This window comes from Mus caroli, unplaced genomic scaffold (assembly GCF_978045245.1).
Source record: "Mus caroli unplaced genomic scaffold, Mus_caroli_1 scaffold_2, whole genome shotgun sequence".
NCBI classification, from domain to species: domain Eukaryota; kingdom Metazoa; phylum Chordata; class Mammalia; order Rodentia; family Muridae; genus Mus; species Mus caroli.
Genome location: NW_028227257.1, coordinates 130,916,932 through 130,941,848, shown reverse-complemented (window position 1 = coordinate 130,941,848; position 24,917 = coordinate 130,916,932). Strand labels below are relative to the sequence as shown.

General features: G+C 43.1%; 1 protein-coding gene across 5 annotated transcripts in view; it reads left to right on the top strand.

Annotated features, from left to right (window-relative positions):
- Nucleotides 1-24,917, top strand: part of Lypd6b (LY6/PLAUR domain containing 6B) — a 159,049-nt gene that overhangs the window by 105,243 nt on the left and 28,889 nt on the right. For 3 of the 5 annotated variants that reach the window (XM_029474295.2, XM_021157011.3, XM_085830758.1), the window contains one exon: nucleotides 9,239-9,314. The exons of the other annotated variants lie outside the window; for them this stretch is intronic. The gene's annotated coding sequence lies outside the window, so the exon portion shown is untranslated. The remainder of the gene's footprint in view (nucleotides 1-9,238; nucleotides 9,315-24,917) is intronic. 5 annotated transcript variants of the gene reach the window in all.

Here is a 24,917-nt window from a genome sequence, read left to right as displayed (position 1 = left end):
GACAGTTCTTCCTCAGATGGTGTCCGCTCTTGTCCTGTGATTCTATCTACTCAAAGTATGTGGGAGCCATTTCTTAGCTACAAACTTTTCTTACCCCAGAATCCAAATAGTTCCATAGTCTTCATGGAACTTACTCTTTGCTTAGGTTTTTTTTTTTTTTAATCGCTGTTGTCTTTGTTGGTAATGTATCACCTCTTGCTCGAACCAATGGGACCCACCGTTCCTTCTCTTCCTACCTTCCTTTACCCGAATCACCTTAGATGCCCCCAAGTCATCAAAACAAATGGACCTCTTCTACTTGAGGGTTGGAAATATTTTGTTCTGAGAGGACGCCAGGACTCAATTTTAGAAAATGCTTTCCAGCAAATACAGCCAACTTAAAATGATATTCACTAAACTTACCATTTATATAACACAGCAGCAATTTCTCTCAGTATGGACTAAAAGGAAAATCAACAAATAAAAGTGTTTCTTCCCGGGGAAAGGAAAAAAAATGGAACTTCATGTAAAAGTGTTATATATTTGTCTTAGAAATTTGAAAGCAAAACGGCAAAGTATCAGCATGATTTTATTCTCAGTCGAGAAGTATTTTACTTTTCTCACTTTTTTACATAAGGGGTTTTGAAACCACCCAGATGGATCTGATGTGCATCCTTGTTGGGCTCTGTGGTAGCATGTTAAGTGACCATCTGAAGATGTGCAAGGGACTGTATGAGACTCTGTTCCAAAGCCTTCTGCAGCTCCCACCTTCCAGACTCCGCCTTTTGTTGTGACGCTCTAGAAACTGCTTTGCCTTCTGCCACTCACTGCTCACACAGGCGGTGGACTTAACCTGGAAAGCAGTGATTACTTTCGCTTGGCCTTGCATCTTTCCCAGACACAGTTTCTACAGCTCGTTCCCATACTCCCAAACATTTGCTCCTTAAATGCTGCCTATACTTCAAGATCCATCTTCCATCAGTGCCTCCAACTCAAAGGCTCCCATTTCTTTGCTTCCCATGGAAACTAATTTGTTTCCTTTTACAACTCAGAGAACATCGTGTTATGAATCACCTTTGTGCCTATTGGGTCCTCCCCTTCCCAGATGGAAGCTGCTCAGAGACAAGGACCATAATATGCTCCTACATCATATGCCTTACATCTCTGGGAACACTTGCTCTATATAGAGCATTGCTGCACTCTGTAGGAGGGGGAGGCCTGCTAGTGAGCCAAGTACTACCTGTGCTGCCATAGTGCTTGTGAGGGGAAAGGTGAGGAGCACGGAGTCCTCTGCGGAGAACTTACAAGGCACAGCTTTCAGCTGAGTCATCTTGCAAGCCCTGGTAGTTTAAAAAGAAGAATCCAGTAAGTTTGACGAAGCCGAACAAGGGAATATAAAGGCATTGTCATTGAGTTGGGTCTTTCTGTGTGAGTTGTAAAGGAGCCTACAAGGAAGGCAGACGGGAGCCCCTGTACGGGCAGAGAGATGTCACCGAACTCCGTTCCCGTGGCTCAGAGATAGTTGGAATTGGAGGGTCTGAGCCTTTGTGGATGCTTCAGGATTAGCCTGGGTCCTGACTAGGGATTTTGTGAGGAAGATCATACAGACAGTGGAGCGGCGGGGCTCCAGGGTGCTGCCCACAGCAGCCTCTACTCAGGTGAAGATTAGGACAGGCAGTTGGAAGCAGAGTTGGGAGTTCTTTAGGAAGAGATTTTAACATAGATATAAGAAGGTGAGAATGGGATTAATGGAGAATCACAGGAGGAACAAAGGGTTAGACACCCAGGTAAGACTGTGGGCTTCTCCTGAGAGAATCATGATGAAGAGACATTAAGGTAGCCTCACTTTGGGTTTTGGTAGCTTCTGAAGTTCCACCTCAAATATTACTAAGGCAATTTTTGTTTTTGGTAAATGATATCATAGGGTGGTTTCTGATATACATTGGATGGGATTGCAACTGACTGAAAACCATAGGTTATAGGAGCTGCAGGGGAAGTTAAGTCTTGAGGCCTGTAATATTGCTCAGTGGATAGGGTCACTCACTTCCAAGCCTGGAAGTCTGAATTCCATCCCTAGACCCCAAATGGTAGAAGGAGAAACCACAAGTACTCCTCTGATGTGTATATGTGTGTGTGTGTGTGCACATGTGCGAACAAGTGAACACACATTCTTTTTGTCACTAACAATTAAATAAATTATTTAAATAAGTTAAAATTACTTAAACAATATTTTTAAATTTTAATAACTTAGAGCAAACAAATAAATAATTTATAAAAAGACCCAGTCTCATTTGTAATCTTCAGGAAATGGCTGTAAGCACGGTCCATTGTTGAAGCATTATTATTCAAAAACATCTCTCTGTACATGGTCATACCCACATAGTCAACTCTCACAGCACATGCTGTTAAATGTGCTGGAATCCGTGGTTTTCAATGGGTGAGAGGCTTTAACCCGACTCTTGAGGACCGTTTTTTCACCATCCATGTCTCCTTCAATTTTCCCATCTTTCTATCCTGCCTCAGTGTGGTCTGATTTTAGACATTGTAGTCAGTTGAATGTTATCTCCTCAGAAGACATCTTCAGGTCTTCTGCCCTAATACTTATGCAGATGTGATTAAGGGTCTCGGGAAGATACGTATTGGATTCAGGAAGGACCTTCATTCAATGGTGTTTTATACGAGGGTTCAGAGGTGTTGGCAAAAAGGCACAGAGGAAAGGCACACGAATGTCTCTGTGGCTGCACGTGGGGGCTATGAGACAACTGCAGCAGCATGCACTAGAATAGAACATGAACGGATCCTTACATGAACAGGGTCTCATCCACGTTGGTTATATAGTTCTGTTCTTCCTGTTGGGGAATACATTTCTATTGTGTTAAGCAACCCACTTTTTATTAATTTCTATTAGATAGCTCTGGGAACATAACTCAGGTATGCTTAGATTGAAGACAGCAGGAATTCGGGACCAAAATCTTTTCCAAACAGGAAGCAGCCAACCGTTGAGCGTTTGCAGAGTTTTGAATCTATCCAGTGCTGTGCTAGTCACGCCAAGAGATACAGACGTGAGAGTCCACAGAGACCTTGAGTGGTCACAGCCCAATAGTTACAACCACTTAGCAAAGTCAGTATTTAAATTGTTTGTAAAAGATGCAGAGAATATTGAATTGGGTAAGGAAGCTTAGTTATTTCTCTTTTTATTCTTTTATATTTGTGTATTTATTTTATGTTTGTCATCTTAAAAAAAAAACAAAATCAAAAAGAAACTTCAGTGCTTAAAGGTTTAAAAAGTTCACCCTTGCATTAGAGATTCTGTGACAAAGGCACACAGCAGGGTGCGTCTCCTGACCCTTTAAAGTCAATTACTCCTTAGCTAGAGGCCTGGTGTTAGCTGACTTAACAGCAGAATTCTATAATTTGTAGGCTCAGAAACCATCCTTCTTTTTTCTTACTTCCTTGTAGGAAATTACTCCCAAAGCCTGTACAATCAGCAGGGGGTGGATGGACAGTCACCGGAGTAATGGGAGCCGAATCAATTCAAGGGCTGTCTTATCTAAGTGGTTGACAAGTTCCCTGTTCACCTGGTTAATTACATCAGTCAGCCTCTCCTTTCACTACAGGGAATTGGCAGATGAGTGTCAGCAGTCCCCTGTGGCTGGGATGTGCCCTTAACAAAAATCCCCCAGTCTGGCTAGGACTCCAAAAGCAAGGAGATTTCTCCTTCTTTTCTGCAGACAGCTGGGCAAAGCTATGCCTAGCTCTTTGCCAAGAACCATGAAATCACACAGTCAAGACCTGCAGTGGAGCATGGTGGGTCTGGGACCTGAGGACAGGCCACATGGTCTCTCCATTTGCTCCTGGCACCCTGGCTTTCTCCCAGAAGTGTGACTTTATTCTGGTTCACTTTTATTGCAACACTACTTTCTTTGTGCTTGCTCTCTATGTTGTATGCATGTATTGTCTGTGGAGAAAGACTTGTGCAGAAAATTAAAACTGTAGTGTTTGTGGCTCCAAGCACTAGTAAGAGACCATAGTCAGCACTCAGTCAGCTCTCCTGTATGAACTTTTCCAATGAAAGAAAAAGCAATTATTTGTGAGTTAGGTCTTGAGGCAACTGGGAGTCTCCTTGTTCCTGACAGTCCTTGCTCTGACCTTCACTTTTGCGCTGTGTAAGGCGCGCTCTGCCCTTGCATCTTCCTTTATTCTCAAGCGGGAGATGCAGTGGAGGCTGAACAAAGCTTGCTAGGGCATCTTAACCATACCTAGGCAATCGAAATGATACGGCTTTTGGAGATGGCATTTGGATGATGCTCTTTGAAGGACAATGTCTTAATAGCACTCAGTATTTGGTAAAGGCAGGGCATCCCTACACATGGAGGCCAGAGGGCTCTGGACATGCAAGGGAGGGCTTGGGACATGCAAGGGCCCTTACTTCATGTTAGAGTAAGGCCTCTTTGGATTTTGAGATCACCTTGATTGGAGCTAAGGATGTGAAGGTCAGTGAGCTTCTTGTGAAGTGTGGGAGAGTGCCCTCAGACCTTTCTAGAGTCTTCCCTGGCAATCCTGGCAGAGGAAAAGACAAACGGGGGAGGGGGGTATCATTTTTACTTGGTTGTCATAACACAGTACCAGAGTCTGGTAGCTTAAAAAAATAGAAATTAATTTTCTCTCGGTGCTAGGATGTAGTTGCCAACAGGTTCTCTTCCCTAGGGGCTCCCTCGTTAGCTGTGGATGACCATATCTTCCTATCTGTCCTTCCATGTTTATGCCTGGTACCTGATCTCCTTGGATGATATTGCCAATCATACCATATTAGGATCTGCTAGGATGGCCTCATATTAAGTTAATTGCCTCTTTAAAGACCTTATCTCTAAGTAAGTCACATTCTGAAGTGCTTAGGTTAATGCTTCAATATGTGGGAGGAGGGGGACAGGCGCAGTTTATCTCCTAACCGAAGGGAATTGACATTTAAACAAATCCAAGTTCAGTTTTATTAAGTACGTATGAACCTTTATTACTAGCTGCTTTGTTTTGTTTTAGTTATGAGTATTTGCCTGTAGAAGAGTGGGTGAACACGAGTGCAGTTCCTTGCAGAAGCCAGAAGAGGGTGTTGGATCCCCTGTAGCTGTGATTGCAGGCAGTTGTGATGTGGGTGCTAGGAATCAAACTTGGGTCATCTACAAGAGCAATGCAGGCTCATTACTGCTGAGCCATCTCTTCACCCTGGGGCTCATATTTTTTGCAAATGGATTCACATTGTTTTTTGAGTGAGGATACAGGTTAAACATACGAAGGGCTGAATGAACTTAATGTCTTCCAGACGTTGAAATGGTCGTGGAATTTGAAATTCCAGCACTCATCCTGTGCACCTTGTATGCCTTCAGAGTGTATGTTACTGGTGTCCCGAGGGTTGGGGACCAAGCACTGAGGGCCTTCTCCTCGGGATTCCTGTTTAAGTCACTTGTATTATCATCTGTTTTATTTACTTCTCTCATTTCTTTGTCAAAACAGCTAACAAAAGCAGCGTAAGGAAGGAAGGGCTTATTTTGACTCCCAGTTTGAGGGTGCAGTCCGTTATGGTGGAACTTCATGGGAACAGGAAAATGCAAGAGGTGACAGGTGACAGGAGGAGAGACAGAAGAGTGCTGCTGTGTAGTTTGCTCTCTGCCTTTTACTCAGCTGGGGCCCCATCCCATGGAACACTGCTGCTCACCTTATGGTGGGCTTTCTCACCTTAAGTAACCCAGTCTAGACAGTCCTTCCCAGACATGCCCAGGGCTTTGTTTCCATGGTAGTTCTAAGTCTCACTAAGTTGACTATTGAAATTAACCATCCTAGGCTGGGGAGATAGCTCACTTGACAGATTGACTGGCATATAAGCATGAGGTCCTGAGTTCAGATCTCCGGGTGGAAAGCAATTGTGGTAAGGCTGGAGAAGGGGGGTGAAGTGGAGGCAGAGCCCTATAGGTCATTGGCCAGCAAGCCTGGCCAAATCCATGAGCTCTGGGCTCAGTAAGAGACCCTGTTCTGTCTCAAAAATCAAGGTGGAGAATTCACATTGATCTCTCTTTCACACCCGTGTGAATATGGACACATCACAGACAGACAGATACACACACACACACATACACACACACGTGCGCCACCCCCCCCCCCCCACACACACAGACTGACACATACACACAGACACAAATGCATACTCATAACTTCCATTTGGGGTCAGCATCTACAACCCATAGAATATGAATATATATTTCTTGTTTTAGAGACAATGAATTATTTACCTACATGTTACAATGTCCATTTGGTCTTTATATGAAACAAACCGACAAAAATCCCTTTGGCTAAAAAAAAAAAAAATCAGTCTTATTTCTGAATTTACCCTGTATTTGATATATAGCTGAGGTGGTCATTGAATTTCTAATCCCCCTGCCTCTGCCTCCTGAGTGTTGCTGGGTTTGCAGGTGTGACTCACCATGCCCAGTTGGAAGTCAAGTCTTTAAAAATGCACAAGAGGAGCCAAGGGCTTGATTTTCCATAATTTTCTAAAATGGCTTTTCTTATTTAAATGGCATACTCGCAGATAGCCGAATGTAAAGCAGAGAAGGAACCCCAGCTCAGCCAAGTGCTAGCTCATGTGGATGACAGCAGACCCTCCAAGCTGAGGTATTTTGTTGAACACAATAACCTGTGCCCTCAATGGCAATGGTTTGAAATTCTGTTTCCAGAATGCAAAAATGATTACTTCATTGGTGGTGGTGGTGATGTCCTAGGGATACCTTTTGAAGCCTCCTCAGGGGCCACTTCTTCGTGGCTCCCAACTTCACACTGTCTGTGCTTCCCTGCTCCTTGGAGTGACAAAGGTAGTGGCTGCTCCTTTCTGTTATTAAATTTTCTTGCTGGAGAGCCGCGCTCACCTGAGGACTCCGAGTTTCCCGTGGAGGCTGCTTACTTTCTTTCTTTGCTATGGAGAGAACAGCTTTGGGTGGGCAGCAGGATAGAGGGAGACTTGATTTCTCTGTGACTTTCATAGGCCGTTCTGTCGGCTAGGGCGGAGCCAGTGCTTCATGGTTCCGTGGCTTCTGACTTCTGGGCACCAGCCATTTTGATGGAAGCTCACTATCCCGAGAAGAGGATCAGCAATGACACATCAAACTGTAGGCTTGTAGGCGGTGTGATATTCGAGTTAACAGTGTACCCTGACTCCAGACTTGGGGAGGCTTTAATCTCACGTCTAACTTTAAAAATGAAGACCACTAATTAAGATTGTGTGGAGGGATTCACCAAACCCTTAGGGAAGAAAAACTATTTAATAATTTTTGTTTTCTCGCTACTGCTGATGATTCTCAAGCTAGGATTTGTATAATTAATTGGCTCCTGTTGGGTATCTCGTCTGTCTCTTCTAGGCTCACTATTCTCGGGGTAAGGTTAATACTTTAAAAAATTAAGACTTTTCACATGGCAACTGCTCAGTAATTACCTGGTGGGTTAATTATATAAAAATGGGTTCCGGGATACACAAAACATGGTGTGTAGTTGTTGGACTATTACTTATATATGAGAGAGTGACATTCAGATACACGCTGTAACTATGTGCAAAGGGAAACAGTGTAGCTATAAAAACATGGCTTCCTGATTAGAAAATAACCCAAAGATACAAAGTTACTGAGATCATAGAACTCACCAGGGCTTGGGAAGCAGGACTGGGGCTTACTGGCCAGTGGCTTCAGGGTTCATGTTTGAAGTGATGGAAAGTTCTGGGAAGGAAAAGTAGCAACAGTGTTAAACGTGCAGTGACACTCAGTCAAAAGCTATAAAATGGCTAATGGGTATGAGTACTTAGAAGCTTTAAAAACCTGTTTCTGATACAGGAAAGTTATGTAGAACATATACACATTGTATAAACGTAAAAACTGCTTTTTTTTTTTTTAAAACAATCACTTAAGTGTTTACTACCTGAATTTCCAGACCTGCTTGTGACAGTTGGATTTGCTCCTTGTTGTATAGAGAGATCTTTCATGTCATCCTCTGGCCAGGATGACCGCCTCAGACAGCTGTAGTACACTTTCCCAAACTTGGGAGAAATCATACTATTTATGGAAAATATTTCAAGAATCTGGACTCTCTTAATCCTTCTAGAAATAGTAATTTTATCCCTGGAACAAGCCAGATGGTCAAGTTGCTGCATGCTTTCTGCTTGGGTGGGTTTTGTTTTCCTGTGTACCCCTTGCTAAATCATGCTAGTGACTTGTGCTTGCCTCCCTCCCATGAAGTTAACTTTAAAAAAAATTAGGTGATGTATTAGTTGGGGTCCTTGAGAGACTCCTGTTTGTAACTATATAGAAGAGGGCTTTATTTTGAGGAATTTATGATGATACTGTCTGGCAAATATGAAGTTCTCAGAATGGGCCAGTGAGCTGAGGATCTGCAGAAAATCTGTTGTTGCCATGCTGAGTTTGATAGTAATTTAGAAGTAGAATTCCTTCTTGGGGGCTTAGCTTTTCCTCCTAGATTCTCCTTGATTAAATAGGAAGGTGATCCACTGATTCAAACGCTAACACATTGTTGAAAAAAAAAAAAGAGGATATTCTCTCCACATCTGGACTGCTGCTTGACAATGAGCACCAATATCCTTAGCCAGACTGAACCAATAACTATCATAGATAGGGATGTGTCCATGGCAGAATCGTTGTGAACCGGGTGTATTGGTTGTCTGTTATAGTTGCTTCTTTGAGGGCTTGCAGAGGGATCCTCCAGTTCCCTCCCGCCTCCTTATCTAGGTTCAAGTCTCATGTTGTCATTATTTCATCAGCTGGGTAGGGCTGTGTTCCAACCCAAGGTGGGTTAAATGGTATAGAGTCTTCATTGTGGAAGTGTTGAAGGTGTGAATGTGTGACTGCAGCAGCTTGCCAAACAGGCTGGTGTAAGTCCATGCTATGGCGAGCTCTGCCAGTCAGCCCTTTGGGAGTCAGCCATTTTTGTGGAGGGATTTCACGGGGCGTATGATTTCACCAGTACTGCGTTTCCAATTAGTCGGGGCCCAGGTGTGTGTTAATAAACCTTAGCTCACTCTCTGTTATACCAACGATCCCACCTTGACTTGATTCCAGGGATTTCGTGCACTTGAGATTGTTCGATTCATTATGTGGTTGCTGTTCTATTTTGAAAGGTCTTCAAACATCCAGAGACTACCTTTGTTGTTGTTGTTGTTGCTGTAACTGAGCAGTGGGCAGCTCTTACTTGGTCCTTTTCTCTCTGGTAGACTGCTTTACTTCGTTGGATGAAGACCTGTTGCCCGCTGCAGTGTAGAGACCAACTACCAGGTTGTCTTTCTTAAGGTAAGAACTTCGCTATTACAGACATCCCTGGGTTTTAGTTAGAAGCTCTGGCTTAGCCTGTTGGGCATCCATACAAACTCCTGCATGTCTTGGAACTCTGTGTTCTCCAGTTTGCCAGTTTTCTGCCTGATCCTAACTTGCTTCTGTTTACTGTTCTGTGGTTCTGGGACTTGGAATGCTAGTTTGGGCTTGCTATATTTTTGTTCAGAACAGGAGGAAGTCTGCAAGCCCAGGGACTGCTTGGTGGATTAAAGGCATCTCTAGTATTGCAGAAGTCATGTATTTGATTAATTAAAAGAGAATTCACCTAAAGTGATCTTTGTAGATCACGGGGATCTATGTGAGGGAAGGAGGGATGCTCATATATAGTTACATTAAGGGAAACACAGTGCTGAATAAACTCAGTGGGTATGAATACTAGTTATTGAGTGCTCAGGATTCTCAGATATTTAAATGTTAAGGTTTAGGAATGACTGAAAGAGTGTTGTTCCAACAAAGAATTGATGGGTATAAATGTGAGCACATTTAAAGCTCTGCATTTATTGATAATCTCTTTTACTCAATTTTGGTCTTCAGTGTGGTACTTAACACAGAGGCTACCCAGATGAGGTTGCTAGCTCCGACCTCCATTTTCCCAGGTGAAGAGATCAAAAGCAAAGGGCTGGTTTAGGAGGCCAGGCTGCAAATACCATGCAATGCCTTTTGTGGCTATAAGGACTAAGTCTGTTCTGCCTAGTCCTCCCTCCCTGACTGTGAGGAATGCCAGCCCCTAGCCCCGAGGCGTCTGATGGGCAGGCAGACCTCCCACCGTGTGTTTGATGGGTAGTAAGGGGGAAGGAAGATATGCACCTAGAGGAAGTTGTCTGCGATCATCAGGTGATTGGGCCTGGGCCATGTTTGCATTTCTTTTCTTGTCCAGAGAGCAGATTGAATTATTAGCATCGGTGTTTGTTAATGATAATTACACGTTTCAAGTACAAAGCAGGATTCTGTAAAATGTCTGGTAGGATGCCTTTCTCTCTGGCCTTTCTGTGTAATTGACACTGTGCTGTTTTAATTAGGCTCAGGAAGACAAGCCAGTGTCTGGGTGTTATCATCAGTTTTCCCTAGGGTGAGAGAGAGGGTGGTGCGTGAACTCTTACTTCAGTTTGTGTGTGTTACTAGTTGTCCTCTGTATGTGCAGATCAAAGAGTTGAAGGTCCAGGTATGAGAGAGTCAAGGAGGGGGAGGGTCATCTTCCAAGGCAAAGAAATCTCTTGTAGCAGTGCTAACTATAGCTCTGGGAACATCATAAACACAACGATAGTAATAAACATAAACAAATACACAATTAAACATTAAAATCATAAAAATAAATATTAAATAAATAAAAATTAAAAACAATAAGGTGATAAATAAATCCATAACTCTACTGACAAGCGTCACCACAGCTAACGTTTTGGTTCTGTCTTCCTTGGGTATCAGACTAAAGTTTTATATGTGTGGTTCTCTTGTAATCAGCATGGCATTCCTGGAACATAGGCTTTATTAATATTCACATTTTATAGAAGAGAACATGGAGTTACCCAAAGTTAGCCAAGCCCCAAAGTGTCAGAAGTGGAATGTGGCCAGCAGAGCATCCCAGGATAGGGCCAGCCTGGACACTTGAGGATGGCTCACTAGATTCCAGTCTTACCTCCCTGCCTGCTTGGCCATGTGTCCCTGACTACCACCAACTGCTGGCATTTTATCTCTTCTGCACTGGGAACCAATCCCCCCCCTCCAAATTTTCATTATGTATATATATAAGAAAATTTCAGTCATTTTGATCATCAGAGAACAGAAGCTATCTGGGACTACTTGCTTGCTTGGTACCCTGTATCTGCAGCAAAGCAGTTGCATAGTTAGTTGGGACCTGTTCCTTAGAGTCTCACTTAGATGTTCACTTTGCATTGGCTTGCACATAATACTGAATATGACTGCCCACCTCATTAAGACCCCATGGAATAAAACAACTACTATTGACCCTAGATAGAGGTCTTCATGGCCCTACATTTTGTCATGTTTCACAAGGAGCAAGACCCTATGTTACCACCATGTCTTCCTTTAAAGACCTACATTGGAAAGGTTGCCTCTTTTGCCCCATATCTGGTTATTAACTGGCTGTAGCTTTTCTCAAGTCAGTGTGCTGACTGCAGTGACCTCGCTGGCCTCAGGCAGGTGGAATGAGAGCTTGGAAGCTCCACATGGTGATTGGTAAATGTGTTGGCAGGTAGACAGATATCCTGGTTTCATGTGTGTGAACCTGTGCTAGAAATGCTACTGATGACAAAGCCTCATCTGTGCAGGCCTACCTATCATCAGTTATGTGTTGCTTAATATAGCACCCTGGAGTTGCGGCTTAAAACAACAACTGTTTTGTTTGCTTGTGGTTCTGTGGGTTTGCAGCCGGGGCTAGGTCCAGCTGGGTGGTCCTTCAGATAGTATCATATGGGCCATCCTTACCATTGCACTAAACTGGTACCTGGGAGATGGGATTTAGGACAGACATTTGTAAACTCCCTCTACTCATAGCCACTTTTTCCTGAGAAGTTTTCACATGACCTAATCATATAAGCATATGAAATAGGTATACAAATCAAGTTACTGACAATAAGTCGAAAAGAAATTTATTTCAAAACAATTCTTTGAAATACATATAATTTTTGCCATTTATTAAAAATGAAAACATATTTGCATACTAGTGAGATAGATGTTCTCATTTGTCAAGCACAATAAAATCCAAAGTCATACTAATTTGATATTTACATGCTAAGGAATGACAGTAGAAAAATATTATGAGTTTTTGTTTTCTGTAATTAAACTGTTATGTTTCTTGGATGGTTTGTTTTGAGTCAAGGTATGCGTCAAACTTACTATATAGTTGAGGATGTTCTTGAACCCCTGAGCCAACTTAAACCATTAATGTAAGGGTCCATGATTCACTGAAGAATGATACCCTGGACTCAAATAGTATGTAAATGCAATGAATGTTTTATTCTGCCTAAGTCCAGCATGCTGGGGTCTCCCATTACCAAGTTAGAGGGACCATGAAGTGACTCTCAGGTGTAATTTAAAGCCCACGGGGGAGTTCTGGGGTAGGTGGGCTTTGTCTTTTTCTACTCTAGTCATTCTGGAACCATTAACCGAGTAGGGGGGCTGGAAACTTGCTGCAGAGTCCTAGGAAAGGAGAACTTTCTCTTACTCTGTCTCTGGTCAAGTGCAGTTGTGAGAAGGGGGAAAGTATAGAACCAAGAGTTCAATCTATAACTAACTGTGATCAATCAGTTGAGATAACCCACTCCCTTTGGCTCAGCCTGTCTCATCCCTCTCCTTATGTTCTCATCAGAGTAGAAAACTGTGTATGTACACTAAAAACACTTTCATTCATAACATAGAGTATCAAATCTGAGCCAACATTTCTCCGTATTCACTGGTGATTTGTGGCATGACGACACGGTCGGTGCAAAGTGCACATCATGCATGTTCAGAGCCAAAGCTGTAATGAGATTGGAAGATTCAACCTGGGTGAGCACTGCCACCGCAGCTTCCCTGTGCATTCAGCCTCACTTCTGCCTCATCGGTCAGAGAGGGTTTGTGTAAGACCAGATTCAAGGGACGGGGGCTGGAAATAACACTACCTCTTCTTGATGCTAGCTACAAAGTATTAATAGCTATTTAAAAGGCAGCAAGAGACTCTTAGCTTTGATATAAAAGCAACCAGAAATTGTTTTAAAGCGTTTATTTTTACACAATCTTCAATTAAGAATGAAGATGTAGAAAACAGAGGTCTTCAGCAGCATACCTGTGCATACAGTAATAAAAATTCTATTCACCACCACCAATAGTAACATTACCAGGGCACAGTCTGTTCCCCAGCTGAACTAACAAGCCAGGCTTGGTCACACTTCCTCGATAATTAAAAGAGCCAAATAAATAGTAAAAAGCAGAGAAAGGAGATTTGTTCAGTATGGTCATATTGGCAAGAGGGAGAAAGCAATCCAGAGACAACTGAAATCCACCTCTCAGGTTCTTAAAATGGGGGGGCGGTAAAAAGTAAAATAGAAGGCAAAAGTCACACACACACACACACACACACACACACACTTAAGCAGTCCTAGAAAGGTGTGGTTCTGCCCATCATTGGTCTATCATGATCTCAGCTAGACTTTCCTCCAAGATAATCTACGTCATCAGCACTATGTAAAATCCCTTTCTTGTCCCTGGGGACAGCCCCATACCTGCTCAACCCTCTCCTTTTCTCACCATTCAATTCTTAGGAGCAATTCTAGTTCACAAGGGTGCCTTGTTTTACTAGTCCAGAGATTCAAAGGAGAGACCCCAAAATCTCTTTGGAATGTCCTCATTCCTTCAAGGATGATGGCCACATTGTTCATACTATATGCCACCACGATTTGAGGTCTTTTGCACATCACAATTCATTTAGTCCTTATAAAGTATTTTGAATAGTTTTAGATTTCATACCCATTTTAAGGTGAGAAAAGCAAGAGAGGTTGAGTAGCCACCCTTGGCCAGATAGCTGCTAAGTGGCAGAGATTGGAGGCTTCCCAGAGGTGCTAGGCTCTGGGAACCGAGCATGAACCCTAGCTGCCTCTCCAGTTAATGGAAGGCAAATCTTCCTGAATTTTAGAAAAGCTCTCTTGGGTCATGATGTGTTGTGTTGTGTTGTGTTGTGTTTTGCTTTGCTTTGTTTTCCCAGAGACAGTGGAATTGGCTGTTTAGTGTGATTGCTAAATATTTCCGGGCACAACCTTGTGACCCGAGATAGGTCAAGGCACATGGTAAGGGAACCTGAATAGAAATCATAAAGGTGTTTGCGATGCCATAGAACAGGGGCCCACCAGTGTCTCCCAGAATGTGTCGGCTTGGAGTGGGCTCATTCCTATCCTGCTAGAGAGGCATTTGAAGAATGAGACTGTTTAAGGACAACCCCCACAGGCTTTCAAGTAGCCTCTTTATTTTGGTTTATGCTCATCAGATGCTGCCCAAAAGAAAAGAATGTTGTGCTTATTTAGCATTTTGTTTAAGGACTATCCTGGAGAAAGAGAAGGGTGCTGCTGATCGCTCCCCCTTTTTATACATTATTTGTGGAAATTAATTCTCCAGATAGTATAGGTGGTTTAACTGAGGAAAGTGGCCTATTCCCCATTTCTGAGGTCATTTTTGCAGCCTTAAAGCAGCCCATAGTACATATCTTAGCAACCGAATCTCAGCCGTGGGCTCACTCAGAGGAGTATAGAACCTTCTTGGCAGCCAGGATCAGACCTACGGCTCAGGAAGGTCTCATTTCTGGATTTCTCACTTTGCTTCATTAGCACCGGTCTAAGAATAAGTGGAAGTCACTCCACCAGCCTGATTTCTGTCTCCCTCACATCCTTCTGTGGTGTTTTGACTACTTAGCCTCCTGCTATTATCCTGATCATGTTGGCTTGGGCTAGTGACAGATCCCTGTGGCTGGAAGGAACTTGCTATAACCTCGGCATAAGTCAGAGCCTGCATGTTTCTACACATAGCTCCTCAAGCTAGACTATACTAGAAGACAGGCAAGTGGACATGCACAGCCCCCAACTCCAAGATAACACAGGCAGCGCTATAATGCTTACAGCGTATCCCTCCCCCTACCTCTTTCTCCCTCTCCCAGGGAACTACTGCAGAGGATAGATCTCTTGATCGGCAGACAAGAAATCCTAAAGATATTTTCCCCACACCAGTGGAAACTCAGCCATCCTCATCATCTTTCCCTTCGGCTAATCTTCAGAGTATATAATCCTCTCCTGCATTAAGTACTCTTTCCTGTGGATGCTTGCTTCTTTTTTTCCTCCCCTTTGCAAACCAACTGGAACCCTGTATCCCCAGCATAGAAATTGAAAGCGGCCAGGCAGGTGGTCTCCACAGCAGGACTTGAGCTGCTACTGCCAAACAGTGCTTTGAGGTTGTGGTTGCAGCCCAGCTACTCAGCCAGCCTGGAAGACAGAATGGCCCTGGACAGGCCTCAGGCCGGAAAGCTTGTCTTCTTTAGAGCCTTTGGGGCTGTTCTATCCCCACTATAAACTTAACTGCTTCCTGGACTTCATTAGCTTCCTCCTGTTTGGCTAAGCAGCAGTCCCCTGTTTGGCTAAGCAGAGTCTCTGCTTCAGGACACACACACACCTACTGATTCACACTTTTGTCTTTGGAGTTTGCTAACACTGCCGGTTCTATAGGGGACATGGTTCTTGTTAAGTACTATGAGTGACATCAATGTATCTAAGACCTGGAGCTGAGGAGAAGGATGTGAATAGGCTTGTATGTGGTTTGTGGGTATGTATATGGAGGGAAGAGAGGTGAGACACCTCCCAGCCTTCTGGGCCAGCATGATTTTAGTAGGCTTAGAAAATTGTGGTTCACCACAGTGTACCCATTGGATACATGGAAAAGTCCTCTTGTCTTCTGAAGGGGTTTTACTTGTCTAATCCCCATGGAGGATGCTTCAGGCACAGCTTTCCTTAATGTCACTGCAGCGTGACTCGCTCTAGGGTTGCTGTGTTTAATTAGTCCCCTTTCTTGTTGATTTTATGACCAAGGTTGTAGGAAGAGAATACTTTGGAGTTTTTGGAGGTTCCCCCACAAGTCAAAGTCATTGCACAATAATAAACAGACAGGGTATTAGGGAAGAAAAGAGCAGAGATCTTGCTTAAGGCTGGGGCTTGGCAGGGATCACGGAGCTGGGGAGGGCTTTGTGTAGTTAGAAAGCAAACATCAGCACACCACCCCCCACCCAATAGGTTCCACCCCACAATCATGGCCGCTTTTGCCATCTGTTTACCATCCTCAGAGACTCTGTCTTCATAGGTCATCACCCAGGGTTCCACTAAGTGCAGCGCTCTAATGGTAACCATAAGCTGCTCTGGACAGCCATCCTCAGGGAGTCTGAAATCGAGACGGAAGTTTCTCATGTACATGAGACAAGCCTGCACTTGAGCTGCCTGTCCTCATTATGATCATACTCCATATTTAACTCATAAGCACAGAACTTTGTCTAATTATTAGCTCTGCTCCCTTCTCCTTCTATTCTCTAAAAAGAAGAGAGGCCATTATTCCTCAACAGCAGATCTTAGTGATCTCCCCACCCAGCAAATAGTGGATATGTGTGGATAACAGGTGACCTGTAGCAAAGCTCTGAGCAGGGCCTGGCTTCAACTGATGGCCAAATCTTTCCTTAGATTTGCGTTGGGGCCTTAGAGATATACATGGAATATCACCAACATAACCCACCGAGCCTGTTAGGTTTTGCCCACCCTACTGTAATGTGAAGTATCCTGTAGAGTTACTTGCCAACTCCTAAGGCAGTGGACTTTCTGTATTTTATGGATCCTTTATTTGACATTAAACGGCTGTTTAATATATTTCTCCACAAAGCATACTTTCTAGTTCTAAAAATAATTTCTAATAAGAAATTAGAATAATTAGAAAATTGTGGGGCTGGGGAGACACAGGGCATAGGAAAATCTCCAAGGCCTTCTCTGGCCTGCTCTGAAAGGGGCAAGGTCCCTTAGCAGTTGTCAAGTTGTAAAACTGTCCTGCCAGGTTTGAAGCTTTTAATTTCCCTTGTCCAGATACCTGTTTACTCAGTTTCAATAATTCATTGTGTTAGCTTCATACAAAGGATTCCTGAAATAACGGAGTCAATGGCAGAATGCAGAAAGCCAGTGTGTTCTCTCGGGCTTTCTCTCCACCAGTACGACAAATGTTCCCTCCGCTGAGTCTCACCTATCTCCTGGCCATCTCTGTTATCACTTAAGGCCCAAGGATAGTTTGGCAGAAGCTTCCTTTGACTTGAGAGCTGAGCTACAAAGTTCGAATACGTGGGTTTAAGACGTTAGAGAGTAAAGTGGCATTGATTTATTTGTTCAGTTCTTGGCTGGCCTGAGAAACCTGTCCTGTCAGGCAATGAACAACTGCTCTTCTCCTAACTAGTGACTTCAAGAGAACATTACTCATCTCCTCATTACTGTTCCCCTGACTCATCCGATGTGAATAGGAATATTCAGACAATGGACATGTAGAGCCAAAGTTCCTGTTGAAGACTGTAAGTTGCATATGTGTCTGGAATATGGAGCCATGGTTCATTCTGGAGAGATATTACAGAGAGTCAGTCTTCAGCCATGTTTCTATTTGAGACATGGTATTGGCCAGTATTGTCAAAAGTGGCCCAGTGAATGGCTAGTGTACAACCACAAGGGACAACTGGCCTCTCTAGCTTTCCTGGGGCTGCTCCCAAGAACATAGGTGCAGCTGTTAGCACTGAATCTGTGCCTCTGAGTATTGTTGTGCACTGACCCGATAAATCAGTGGAGCTCTTGGGAAACTCTTTTAAAACTTGTGACAGTGTTGACAGGTTATCACAGGTTGTCATGTGCCATCATAGCGGAGTTCTACTGAAAGGCAGCCAAAGGCATTTCCATTTTATATATGTCACCTTTTCTGTCATGTTCTGGCTCTGTGCTGTCCTTATGTCCTTCTGTGTATGCCTCAGATGGAGAAAATTGAGGCTGAACTCTTGTAGATCTAGTGTGGATGTCTGCATAGTTGTAGAGATCAGTATTGGTTAGAATGTGTGTTCAGTCCATTTTGATGCTCAGGGCATTTTGGAAATTCTTGATTCTTAATATTTACAGTCATCAACAGACTAGAGAAAAAGAGTTTTGAGCAGGAGCTGTATCTGAGGCTTAGTTGAGCCATTATGTGTCTGCAGGACAGCTTGACGTTTCAAGCGTAAAGACTATATTCAAAGAGGATGCTGGGTGTAAGCTTGCGGGCTAATGGAAATCCTACCTCTTCTGCAAATTCTTACCTAATCCTTCTCAGGTTTAAATAAAATCCACAGTTGCTATTATAACAGCTACCCTGTCACCCTTCTCTACCCCCAGGCACTTGAAATACATCACTAAACAATAGAATTAATCCAAGGCCCTTTAGACAGGAGAATGAGTGCCTTGGGGCAGGAGCCTGTCTCTATCTTCAATTCCAAAGACTAGGAAAAAATAAATGTTTTATAGAAGGTATGATGGAGTCATTAGTAGCTGTGAAAATAAAAGAAGCTGTAATCCAGAAGGCCAGGAGTTTGGCGGCCTGTCCTGCAGGGTCAGTGAAATAGGAATCTGCTCTCTGCAGAAACAGCTGCCCTGGAGATCTTGAGTCTGGCCAGCCCAGGAGACAATAATGTGTGCCCTGTAGCGGGTTCATTTTTTTAACCACTGTCCATGATTCCTATGTCGAAATAGGGAGGCTCAGCCCAGAAAAGTGCTAAGGAAACAAAACCAATTCTTTTATTACTCCTACAACATTTACAGCCAAGTCCTATTCGATGCCCTTTCCCTTGGGCACCCTGACAGGCATTTTAATGATTTATTTTCTTTTTCACAACCAGAAGACAAATAAAATATTTTATCACCTTTTGGGTGGACTTGATGTCTTTCTCTTCATTTCATCACTCTGGGTCTATAAAATTCTCCTTACCTTTCCGTTTTTATAACTCACGGGTAGGAATTCTGGTTACCTCATTCCTTGTCTGTTGTTGCTTGTTGTTGTTGTTGTTGTTGTTTTTTAACATGATTTTTTCTTCTGAGTTCTATAGACCCAGCCCTTTTTGTTTTGCTTTGCTTTTATGTGTAAACATGGTTGCTGAAGTTGGAGAAGATGGAAAAGAGAGTTATAAAACATCCCATGTTTGCAGTACCATAACAGGGAAGGCAGAAAAAGGCCTCGAGTAAGAAAAAACATTGTCAGTTTGATTCTCTGCTCTTTAGAGGTATTAGAAGTTTATTTTCATAAATTTGGGGTGATTGGTGCTAAAGTTAAGTTGGTTGAAGAAGAGAATGACCCACAACTGGGAATCTCTGTGCGGTTTCTTTTCTGGGATGTATAATGGGAGCCAACGATTTGTAGGTTCTTGCAGCACTGTGGCTGCCCCTTTCTCTTCTGAACTGCTCTGTCTTCAAAGCGCCCTCCCTCACAACTCCCAAGCCCACTGTTCCTGCCTTCTTGGCTCACCTCTGCCTCATTTTACATCCGCCTCCTTCTGTCAAGATTCCAACAGCAAGCAAGCTTTACAGTCAAACCAGTGGTCAGAAGCCAGAGCAGATCTTGACCACAGGTATGGATTTGTGAGGGAGACCTTTGTCTTGTTAGGATCTCAAGGCTGCGTTGTTGATGCGTCATCTGTCAGATTCAGTATTGAGATCTGGATAGCTGGTTTTTCAGGTCTCTGAACCAGCTGTACGTGGTCTGAGATTCTCAGAGAGCTGGTTAGACATTACTTCTCAATGTGATGGTGAGGGTGTTTGTAATTTAGTAGTTGTTCCTCCCCAAGATGTGCACCATTCCATCTGATGAAGGTCCAAATAAAACAGAGGTAATGGAAGTTTGGATTTCTCCTCCCTCTGCTTGGCCACCATGAGGCAACAGTGTCTGGCCCTGGTGACCCTTATGTTAAGGGACTGTAAGCTCAGACTGGCATTTACATAGCCTTGAGCTGTCAGGCCTTTGAACTACACAACCAAATTCCCAAGTCTTCATATTGAAGATGTCTGATTTATATGTGTACAAAATTCCTCTCCTTCATGTGTGTGGTTGGCACTATTTCTCTAGAGACCCTAAGATATTCATGAGAATAATTGTGCTTTACTGAGATGTTCTAAAGATGAGACTCATTTGTGCATTTCTGGATGTTAAGAAGACATGGTGTTTGCCAGTTATCTATAACATTCATCCAAACGAATCTCTGTCTGGTGAAGCCTTGGCCATTCTGAGTTTACTTGTTCACTCTACAAACCAAAGGGTATACGTTTATTTACATTTTGGCCTGGTGTTGAATTCAGCTTAATTCCAAGCCTTTTTACATAGATCTTGATTCCTGGGTGTAGCATGTTGGCTGCCCTTCCTGGCATGACGCCATCATTAGGCTGATAAGAAGTCTTCTTATCATTACTCCTAGTGGATAAAAATTTTGAACAGAATAAATAAAGACAAGGTTCTACCTCTCGTGCTGGGCAGTTAGTGTTGAGGCTTGCCTGTTAAAAACATTATTTGGTGGCTCACAATTTGCCACCCCTCCCCTCAAGATACAAATGTTATATAGTGCCCTGTTAAAATCTAGGTCCTGCATAAAGCTGCACTGATGTGATAGCTTGGAACAGTGTTGTGATGGAAAGGCAATTAGTCAGGCAATATTTTACTTTAATTTACTGTCTTACATCTCATCACTCTGTGCTTCCTTTTGTGTTTGTTCACAAGCCAACTGCTTTTTAACATGTGCCTTTATTTATTAATCCAGAAAATGTTGGTTTGTGAATCATCAGTATCATAAATAGTACTCTCTCTATATATATATATGTATATATATATACACATATATATGTATATATATACATATGTATATATATATATATATATATATATATATATATATATATACTCAGTATAAGACATGGTGCTTGCCTTCAAAGTGTTACAGTTAAGAGAAAGGAAAAATATATATATAATTATAACACTCTGTTGGTAAACATACACAAGCATTTATTTGTGTGACTTACAATAAAGATGGAGTTTTATAAATAATATAGTAAATATAATGCCTAGTAAATCAACGTCTTAGACAACAAGCAGCTGCCTGGAGATCTCAAAAGCCAGGGCAGGCACTGTTCATTACAGAGTAAGGACCCAGTGATAAGTGTTGGGAAGGGGAAAAGGGCAATTGAAGAATGGAATGAAGCCTTCCTTAGTCAGCTGCCTGGAGACTGGGCTCTAGACTTGGCTTGATGTCTCCCACAGCTCCTGATCCTCTGACTGTGTCTTGTACTTGGTCACTTTATCTGCTAAGCTTCTTGCCCTTTTCTCAACCATCTATAGACCTCCAAATTATGTCTGGTTTGCCGCTTTGGTTATGTAGTCCTGGTAAAAGAAGTTTGCAGGCAGTTCACAGGACCTGTCTGGTGGTCGTCTACATCCTGACATGACAGTCACCCCACGGATTGAACAGGAAGCAGTGGGACAATGGCCATAAAGAACCTCATGGGCAGCCCTATAGATGCACTTGCAACACACTTTGAAATTAGAATAACACTTAGAATTTAAATCTCCCATAAGTACACGTAGAAAATGCCTTTGTTGTTACACCACCCCTCGCTCCTAACAGGTGACATCCAGCCTTCTTTACCTTGAATGTTTTGTGTGCTTCCATCTTGGGTGAGTTATCTGCAGATTTGAAGTGGATCATACCAGCTGCATGCGAGTTTTACAGAGCATGGAAGGTGGTGTATCAGTCACTCCCAGAGGCACTACCGAGGGTTTTGTAATTGAAGATGAAATTCTCAGCAGTGGTCTGAAGAGAAATACCCTCAAAGCTTTGAGCTGAGTGGGTCTGTCCAGTGCCACAAGAGAGCAAACCCGGATACCCAATGGTCACCGTCTTCAACCACATTCCCCTCTGCTTCTCTTTTGTAGCATGAAACTCTTCCAGGTTTTCATGGTTGGCTGTCGGTTCTTATCAGCTGGCAAGGCAGTTGACTAAGGTGCTCACTCGCATCACTAAGATGCTTAGGAGTCTGCTCTCAGTGTCCTGGCAGTAATGAGAGGGTTTGCTGTATTCAGTTGCTCAAGGTCTTCTTCCATCTGGCCGGTTCCGGTCTGTTCCCCACTCCCTTTGTTTGGCGCTAGGTGTCTTCCCTTTTGTAAAGAAAATGAATGTAAATTATCAGGGGCAGTGAAATACCAGGATGCTTTGCCCTGAGATCTAGCTTGGGAGGAGGTGGTACACCGTCTGTGAGCAGATTGCATGCCTGCCAGTAGTTCATTCTCCTGGGAACTTCCACAGGGCCTATGCAGAGCATGTTCCTAGGGTTGAGGGTGGCTCAGCTGAATATGCCACACCTAACAAAGAACTCAGACATGCTCTTCTTCTTACACAGCCTGGACTGTCTCCTTGCTCCAGACTGTTCCTACAGTGGACAGGTAGCATTGGCCACGTGTTTACTATTGACCAGGCATGGTACAAACCACTGTCATCTTCTCTCTTCATTCCTTGGATTTGCTTCTCACTGGAGACCTGAAATATAACTTAGATCATTGTACTGAGGATAGAGAGGAATTTGAGGCTGACAGTTCCTAAATGGACATCAGTCCTAAATTCAGGATGGGAACAAGGCATTCCAGACTCTGGTTAAATCCAGAACACATTTATCCTCACAAGCAGCTTGCTATGTTGAATAAGGAAGGCTGCATATTTAATCCCTAGGCTTCTCTTCCTTTCCTTCTTTCCTTCCTCCATTAATGTCAGGGTCTTAATATTAGTCTTTCATCTTTTAGAAAAAAAAACCCTACATTTCAAGGACAGTACTTCATCACCCCTGGGCACTGGAGGTCAGTGTAAATTTAAGTAAAAGTGAGTTTCTTTCTCTTTACTCTGGCCTCCCCTGTTGGGAAGCTAAGCAGTGATTCTGGCCCTGGCCCTGCAATGCAGTCCCATGCAATGGCCGCTAGCTCACCTTGCGTTTGAAAATTTATTTTCTGTTTAACATCAGAAATGCCATTCTTTCTAGTCCTAACACATTGTCAACATGATCTTCTCGGCCTGATGACTGTTTGATGGGCTCCTGGAAGCCTGCTGCTCCTCTTTCTCAACCTTAGTATGTTCCTGTGCTTATTCTAGTCAGTAGGTCTTCTCAATAAATCCATCAAAGGCTGGGCCAGTCTGCACAAAGCACACCTCCCACCTTCCTGGGAGGATTGAAGTGCAGTCTTTAGAGCTTGCCTGGATGGAAATTACTTCTCTTTATTAGGTGAAGCATGAAAGTATACATCTGTGCGTTCCATTCACGTATGGCTACTGCCGTGGTAGGGAGATTCCATATTGTTTCTCCATGAGCTAATTAGTAGTTTTCCAAGTTTGGGAGTGAGGAAGAATAGCTCAGGCTGTACACCGTGATGTAAGAATCATTGACCTGTGGCAAGCAGGGGATAGAAGTGCATTCTGGGAGTCCCACTTTGCTGTCCATAGTGATGCTTAAGTGCCAGTTATTTTGGAAGAATGCAAAAGGGCAGTCTGTGAATTGAGTTGCCAGGTTGGTGATCCAGGAGGCTTATATTCTCCCCTACAATTACAGGTCTTTGACAGAAATCAGAATTCTCCGAAGTGGTGCAGACGGGTTTAGGCAGCTACACAAGGTATTTTACCTTTCAGACCAAGGCCTTTCCTTTCAGTGGCTCTTAGCAGCTAGTTGGCAATGCAGATAACTGTTGTAAAGTCTGGATTTTTTTTTTTTTATGTTGGTGAATTGCTTGTGAAGTCTACAGAGCTGTGTGATTTATTAAGTAGATTTTATATTTCTAACAGGGAGGATTAAAAAGACAAGCTCTACTGCTCCGATCAGCACATATGCTGTGGATGTAATTGTTTCTCCAGCTTTTTAGCTGGTGTGTATTTCTGTTAGCAGGGTAGGCCAGCTCCTGATTTTTTCTTTTTAAAACCACACATTCTGGAGATCCAGGCATTAATCATTTTGCAGAGAGCTGCCAATTCCTATCGTCCAGTCTCTTGCCACTAGCAAAATCTCAAACTATGCCTCACTCTTCTGCATCTTCTATCTTGAAGGGGGTGTACCATCTTAGGGGTGCAGCTCTTCGGGACCTTCAACTCTAACATCGCTTGCTTTCTCCAGCTTTTCTGAATTAAGAGCAAACACCTCAGCCGCTTCCCAATTCTTTTTGTTACTAGATAATTCACAAAGCTGGTAGGAAAAATTTCAGCATTGAGTTCAGACATAAACTGCTACATCTTCAGTAGAAACTTGCCACAAAATTTTATCACCTTTATTTATTTTCCCTGACAATGAGAAAAGGGAAGGAGATTTGTGTGCTGGGAAATCTGCTTCTCGCTGACTGGAGAGGAGGCGGCTTCTGCTTTGCCTAACTTCTCTCCAGAAGATTTAATCAGTGTGCGCCGTCAAGAAAGAAGGATGTTCTCGCCTCCTGAAGATGCTTTGTCTGAAATGATAAACACAGTTAAGGTGACAGCAGGCCCGCGTGCAAAGTGAGGGAACTCTTGTTTATGACTGGAATACACAAAGGCAGATTTAACAGGGGCTTTGTGCCTTTTTTTTCTCCTTCCCTAAACTTCCTGATTCAGCAGATGGTGCTGGGGCTGCAACCGTCGACTATGCTGCTCTACACAGAAACCCAGCCCAGCCGAGTGATTCTTCACTAGGTAGTGCTTCTAGGTAGTAATTCTTTGGTAGCAACTATAATGACTGTGCCATTTGATGCAGCGTTTATGAGGTCTTCCTCCTCCCTAGCTCCACCCTGTTCCCATTTCCTGTTTTCCCTCCCTCCCCTTTCCTCCAGGCCTGCCTAGCTAAAGGTAACCACTGATCTGCTCTTACTCAATTCTATGAGAATAATATTTTTTTTCAATTTTTTCAAAAGGTATCATTTAAAGAGTGGGCATATTTACGGGGAACTATGTTATATTTTAATACATGAATACAATGTTTAATGTTCAAATCCAATTAAACATTTGTCTACTCAAAC